Genomic DNA, 7,672 nt, shown 5'->3' with positions numbered 1-7,672 from the left:
GGACAGTGTGGGAATTTGGGCTCCTTAGCTAGGTGCTTTTGGTCCAATTATTTTGATGGTTGGTTTTTTATTTTCCCCGTTTTGGGTAGAAGAGAATGAAAGTAGGAGGGGCACTAGCAATACACGTGTCCTGCCCCTGATCCTCCACACCACAAAATAGTGAGGAAGGAAATCGCTGTGATAATACACGCAACACATAGAAGGAAGGCTTTCAAAGCATTATTTGGAATTAATTATTATTCAAAGAGAAATTCAAGCTAACCATATGTGTTTCCTGCTCTTTTTCTATTTTATGGTGAATATAAATGTTCATTTTGTTTCATGTTTGTGATTTTCTAAATTAAAAAAAATGAAATATTGATCATTTCCTATTTGTTAGTTCCTTCAGTCTTGGAGACATGACAACAAGTGATGAAATTATTTTCACATGACTTTCTCTTTCAATCAGTGCTTTGGAGCATGTTTTCACATGCCATTTATGGTTGTCAGGAGTGTGGAAAACTTCCTGTCCTTTCAGCACTGATGTGTTGGCACTGGTCCTTGGTACACATGGATGTCAGTTCTCTCTCTATAGTGGATATAAATAACTTGGGGGGGGGGAGCATTTTTAATGAAATTTTTTATATGATCTGCCTACTACATTTTCTCTTCTAATTTGTCTGTATTTGCTTAATTAAAACATTTAAGTTTTACGTAGTTAGAATTTTATATTTTTTTACCTAGATCTTAAATCAAGAATTCTCCTACCCACAGTTGTGAAGTTATCTGAGTGCTAACGTGCATTTTTAAATAAATATTTTTTTCATCAGGAAAAATTTCATGTGACAAAACCCCATTCCACATATGTATAAGGGCAACGTTCCTCTATTGTCTATCCCAAATATATATCTGTAGAAGTTCTGTATAGTGTTGAGAAATGTGTCTATTGAGCAATTCCCCTTCAGAAGACACCATAAGTCATTTTGGTTTAGTCTCTGGGGCACCCTATTCCTGTCTACTTTGTTTTTCTTATCTCTATGTGAGACTTAATCCAGAATAGAGAGGACTATTAAAGTGGTGTTGCTTTCCTGGTCCTGGCTCTGCTTACACTTCTAGTACTGCTTTCTTTATAAATGGAAATGGGAAGGCATTTGGAGCCTGGCATCTTAGCACTGCTCTTACTTGGCTCCCTATGAATCCTCCAGAATCATGTCTTTGCCATGCTTATCCCTTCCCATGTTTTTCATGATTGTTTCTGCTGAGTATGACAGCCAGACTGGAATCCTGCTTTGTCAGTTTCCCCTCAGTAGCACACCTTCCAGCAGACCATCATTTTTATTCTATGTCTTTTTTTAACTATTTTAAATGTGTTTCATGTAAACAAGAGACATAGGGTCTTATTTTCTTTAATGTCATGTGCTGGCTGTTCTTTGCTTTTTTTTTTAACTTCCACTTAAAGTTACAATTACATTCCCATCTCTCCCATCCTCTGAGGTTAAACTGTTTCCCAGATTCAGATTTGTGCTTAATGCTCCGTTTTTCCCTCTTATCTAAGTATTTAATATTTCCTCTTCCCTTCCCCCTCAGTTAACTGTCCAGCAAAATTCCCCTTCCTGTTTTTCCCTTCATGTCACTTCCTTTTTTGATTTCATTTCCTGGGCCTTTCCCTTGCACACACTCCCCTATTTCTCTCCATTCTTTTGTTTCTCTGACTCTGCCCCCCTTTCTTGGCCTTCCTCTCCCTCACACCAAGTTCCTGCTTCTTTATTCTGGGCCTTTCCTAAGCCATGAACACTTTCCCTTTCTCTATTCTGGGTTCCCTCTTCTAAAGAGATTCTGCTGTCACCTTGGAGATGGTTCTCGGAGAGGATTCTGGGAAGGTGTCGGAGTAGGGTCAGAACATTTCAGGCTCCCCAGATTTTCTTCCACAAAAGGGATTAAATAGCATCTGAGGAAAAGCTAATTAGAGTTGTGGCATGGCCTCGATTTCCTCCCTGGGAGAAGTAAACAGGGCCAGGCTAGGGTCTCTATAACACCCAGGGGTGAGCCCTGGGGTGAGTGGGGCAGGGAGGTGGCCCCAATCCAGTCACAGGGACTTTTAGCCCAGGATAGTGAGGGGAGCTGAGCGTCTGAGCTCAGGAAGATCAAGGGAACCTCTGCTGACCAGGAGTGCCAGAGCCAGCTGTGCTGGGGGGAGGGGCCCAGAGTTAGGTCTGAAAAATAAAAAGTTTTGATTTGCTTCTTTGGGGGACTCAGAGAAATAAAGACATGGTTATGGGAGCTGGGAGCATCATCAAGAATATTTTTTGAAAATGAGCCCCCTAAAGCGTGGGACCCTTGTGGAAAAGAAGTTTAGTTATTTTCACTTACTAAAAATGAAACACTGATTTGAGGGGAAATTGTGCTGAGAAGCTACCTTGTAATTTTAGAATATCGGGGAATTTGACCAGCCTTGGAGAGTACAGGGAGATGATGATGGTGATGATGATGGTGATGATGATGGTGATGGCCCCTCCATCCCAGGGCTGTTGGAGGAATGCAGTAATTCTAAAGTGCCTCACACTGAGCACAGGACGAATGCTGAGGCTTGTCACTGGATTTCGGAGGAAATGACATATCTAAGACAATAATGTAGATGATTTTCTGAGGACAAGATTTTATCCAATTCAATGGATGAAATTTGATTTAAGAACTTGAGGAGTTTGGTGTCATGTTTAAAAACAGACATGATATTTTTTAGACTAGTGGTTTTCATGTGGAATTTAGGAACAATATTAGACGTATTCTTAGAAATGTGAAGCCTTTCCACTGGAAGAAGATGCTTTTAAAAACACTGTTATGTGAAATTTTTCTGAGATACTGCAAATGTGGTTAGAGGGGCCCATTGCCTATTGAGTTTTGAAAATGAATGTGATAAACATCTTTAAAAAATAATAATAATGAAGTGACTTTTGCCTTGAATTTTTTTAATAACAGGATTTTGATTTAAATTTTGTGATTCTGCTTGGGTAAAATTACTTTGAAATGGACTAAATTCTTGTCATTTGGCAAAAGTAAGGTTTATATCTTACAAAATGGACTGTTTAAAAATACTGCTAAATACTCAATGGGTTTTATTTTCCTCTAGACTAGCCCCTTGAAAGGAAGGACTTCAGGCTGCCTATGTATAACTACCCCATGAAGTAAGAAAGCAAGTGGTTCAAGGAATAACTGAGAAATCAAAAAGGAAGCATTCTACAGTACTACAGAGAGCAGGCCTCTGACATTCTTGTTCTTTAAGTTTCTTAAAAGTGCCTGCTTTCATTTGACCTGGTCTTAGATCAGTGATCAAGTAAATCTTCTCCCCTCCCCCTCCAAGTAATGTTACCAACCTCATAATACTCTTGGGGAGACTGTAAAGTCTTCCTTTCCATCTGTGTTGGGAGCAGGGATGGAATTTAGGGGACCATTCACTTACCCTCTGACAATTAAAAAAAAAACAAGTAGTAAGGCAGAAGATACAAAGTTTTTCCCTCAAGGTTTACCGGTAAAGCATGTATTACCGTGTTTCCCCGATAATAAGACCTATCCCAAAAATAAGCCCTCCCCTTACTGTGTAAGATTCTTCTAAAATAAGCCCTCCCCCGAAAATAAGCCCTATTGAGATTGCTACTGTAGTGAAGGTGATCCCCTGCTCTACATGATACATTACAGCACCGTCCCCCTCCTCCCCCCTGGGTGAAATGCACGCCGCGCTCTGAGCTGCATCCAATCAGAGCTGCAGCAGTGAGCGCGTCATCCTGTTCTTCCCCAGTGATTTGCTTATTGAATAAAGGTACATTTTTTTGTTCACATTTACCTGTTTATTAAAATTGCTGTCAATGTTCATTAAAATAAGCCCTCCCCTGAAAATAAGCCCTCTGGTGTTTTTCTGTCCAAAAATAATAATAAGACAGTGTCTTATTATCGGGGAAACATGGTAGCACCTCCCCTGCCCCATCATCCTCTCCCTGCTCTGGATTGATCTAGAGGCAAGTAACTGTAACATTACATTATACAGTATTAGAATGATCATTGTAAAAATGTACGATCAGAGTCTTTGAGACCACAGTAGAACGTTGAGGATGTTTACCTCCAACATATCCATCACCTTCACTTTTCCAGTTTTTAAATGCTGAGTCAAGTTCCCTCCCCTCCAAAAGGCATGGCAATCCCATTTTTTATTGGGGGCACATTCATCATTTCACACTCTTTGAACAGAACAAAAGAAAAAACATTAAAAAACATACAGCCTATTCAGAAGCATTTGTGGTGGATGATGGAGAACCCAGATTCATCTCACCCCTGCTTGCTGATCCCCATCTGTTGGAAGGTGGAGAGAGGTCAGGATGGAGAGTCCAAAGCAGGCAGGATATTTGTGCTCAGGTGGGGCAGGTCTTGATTTTCATTGTGCTGGCGAGCTAGGACTGTCATCTCTTTCTGCATCCTGTCAGTATTGCCTGGGTCCAATGTGGTATCAGCAGACAATATGGTAATGGCATAGGAATCCTTACAGATGTCAACTTAACATTTCGTGATTGAGTTGATGGTAGTTTTGTGGATTCCATAGGATTCCAAACCTAAGAAGGATGGTTGGAAAAGAGCTTCTGGGCACCAGAATCGCTTCACAATTCCACCAGCAATGAAGTAACAACAATGAACAAACACCAGCAACCAATTTTTCTATACCCCCTCCAACATTGGTCACTCTCCTTTTCATTCATTTTAGCTAACCTGATAGGCGCAAAATGCCGTCTCTAGGTTGTTTTAATGTGCATTTCTCTGCTTAATAGTGATTTAGAGAATTTTTTTCATTTCACTATAAATTCTTTGGATTTCTACATTGGAAAACTGCTTCTTCATATCCTTTGACTGTTTCTCAATTGGGGAATGATTCCTGTTCTTATAGATTTTACAAAGATCTTTGTCTATTTGGTATATTTGAGATACGAGAATTGAATCTGAGAAACTGCGTATAAATCCTCCCCACCCACCGATTTTCTGCTCTCCTTCTGATCATTCCATTGCTTTTATTGGGAGAAAACCTTTTTAATGTAATGTAATCAAAATGACCTATTTCGCGCCTCATTCTCTTCCTCTCTTGTTTATCCATGAATTGTTCTCCTGCCCGTTGGTTGGTTGCTTTCCTTCCTTCTGGAAGAGGGCCACAGTGACATCACTGTGCTGAAATCAAGTTTCAATGTATCTGACTGTGACTGGTCAGACCAATATGAACGTGGAAGGCTCTACCACAGGTTGGGCACAAATAGTCCCTGAGAACATTTGGGCTGAGTTCTCTAAATTTGGGCATCCTGCATTTCCTTTGAGCTGTTTCAATTCTGCTTTACTCACAGAGCACAGCACCTTCTTGGATGTGGGCACACCATGCTAAGTGGTCCTGTGCCAGTGTCTCCCATGTCACAAATCAATTCCAGAGTTCTTCAGAGAGACCTTGCGGGTGGCCTTGTATCTCTTCTTGTGACCACCATGTGAACTCTTGCCCTGTGTGAGTCCTCCATAAAATAGTCTTTATGGCAAGGGTACATCTTGCATTCGAACAGCATGGTCAGCCCATCAGAGTTGTGCTCTCTGAAGCAGAGTCTGAATGCTTGGCACTTTAGCGGGAGTAAGGCCCTCAGTGTCTGGTACCTTCTCCTGCCAGGTAATCAGAATCTTCCTAAGACAATTCAAATGAAGGCAGTTCAGCTTCCTGGCATGGTGCTGGCAGACTGTCCAGCTTTCACAGGTATACCATAATGAGGTCAGCACCACGGCTAGTAGACCTTCAGTTGGGTAGTCAGTCTAATGCCTCTTCTCTCCCATACTTTCCTTCAGAGTCTCCCAAACACTGAGCTGACTCTGGCAATGCCTGTGTCAACCTCATCAATGTGTATATCCTGAGAAAGCACACTAGCAAGGTAAGTGAATTGATCCACAGCATTCAAAACTTCTCCATTTGCTATAACCCATGGTTGAAGGTACGGATGGTGTGGGGGTGGCTGATGCAGCATCTGTATTTTCTTGGTGTTGATTGTTAGGCCAAAATGAGCACAAGCAGGAGTGGCTAGGTGGTGCAGTGATTAGAGCACTGGCCCTGGAGTCAGGAGGACCTGAGTTTAAATCCAGCCTCAGACACTTTACACTTACTGGCTGGGTGACCTTGGGCAAGTCACTTAACCCTAATTGCCCCTGCCCCCCCCCAAAAAAAAGCAAAAAATAAAATGAGCACAAGCAGCAAAGAACTAATTCATGCTTTGTTGCATCTAAGCTTCAGAAGCTGCATTGAGTGCACAGAATATCTGTGAACAGAAAATCAGGCACCAACCCTCCGTCCCCTTGGTCTTAGTTCTTGTCTAGAAGTCTAATAAGTAATATGTTCCCTGATCTTCAACCTTCTTGTAGTATCTCTCATTAGAAATAGCTCACGTTCACAAAAAAACTAGCCGTGTGACCTTGGGCAAGTGACTTAACCCCAATTGCCCTCCAAAAGGCAAAAAAAAAAAAAATAGCTCATGTGTCCATTTTGACCTTGTCTTGACAAATAATATACAATGTTGGTCTATGCATAATTTCTGCCATATTTCCTTCTGGTTTTCCCAACAATTTTTACCAGATAATGAACTATCCCCAAATCCTAAGTCTTTTCACTTGTCCAGTACAAAGTTCCTTTATTTGTTTGCTGTTGTAAATTGTATGTCTACCATGTTCCATTGATCTGCCTTTCTAGCTCTTAGACATACCAGGTAGTTTTGATAATTGCTGCCTTATAAAACAGTCTTAAGATCAGGTTCTGCTAAACCTTTTTCCTTTATGTGACTTTTTTTATTAGTTCCTTTCATTTTCTTTACCTTTTGTTCTTCCAAATGAGTTTTGTGATTACTTTTTTTCTAACTCAATAAAATAAGGTTTTGATCATTTAATTGGGATAGCATTGAAGATATTACTTAGCTCAGGTAGAATTGTCATTATTTTGCTATTTACCATGCCCACCCATGAAGACTTAATATCACTCTAATTATTTGAATCTGACTTTATTTGTATACATTCTTTAATATTTCTATTAATGTAGTTCCTGGGTTTCTTCTGGCAGGTGTACCCCCGGGAATTTTATACTGTCTAGAGTTATTTTAAATGGGTTGTCTCTTACTATCTCTTTTTGTGAGGTTTTGTTGGTGATATATATGAATGCTGATGATTTATGTGAGTTACATTATATCCTGCTACTTCACTATAATGATTATTTCAACGAACTTTTTACTCGAGTCTTTCAGATTCTCCATGGATGTATCATCATATCATCCATAAAAAGAGATGTTTATATTTCCTCACTCCCTAGTCTGATTCCTTCTATTTATTTTTCTTCTCTTATTGCTATTCTCAGATTCCCAGGTTGTGTTTTCCCTTGTTTTCGAAGAGGACCATAGCTTAAGGGAAATGATGACATGACTTGCAGTTGACTTTGATTTGAGTGAGGGAGGGCTGTGCAAGGTCACCGGCCTCACTTTCTCCTCCACAGCCATCTGGGCCCAGTGGCCAGATATTCATCAGGATGACTGGAGATGACCCTGGCTAGATTCCTTCCTTTCTTTCCTTCCTTCCTTCCTTCCTTCCTTCCTTCCTTCCTTCCTTCCTTCCTTCCTTCCTTCCTTCCTTCCTTCCTTCCTTCCTTCCTTCC

The 7,672-nt window shown here is 40.6% G+C and overlaps 2 pseudogenes; both read left to right on the top strand.

Moving 5' to 3' along the window:
- The window catches only part of LOC138168138 (zinc finger protein 665-like), a 552,079-nt pseudogene that overhangs the window by 529,829 nt on the left and 14,578 nt on the right, over window positions 1-7,672 (top strand).
- The window catches only part of LOC138168153 (zinc finger protein 420-like), a 43,351-nt pseudogene continuing 36,572 nt past the window's right edge, over window positions 894-7,672 (top strand).

This window comes from Petaurus breviceps, unplaced genomic scaffold (assembly GCF_028583685.1).
Source record: "Petaurus breviceps papuanus isolate PSGF00001 unplaced genomic scaffold, PetGlider_PUasm1.0 355, whole genome shotgun sequence".
Classification (NCBI taxonomy): Eukaryota; Metazoa; Chordata; class Mammalia; order Diprotodontia; family Petauridae; genus Petaurus; species Petaurus breviceps.
This window is presented reverse-complemented; position numbering and strand designations above follow the sequence as displayed.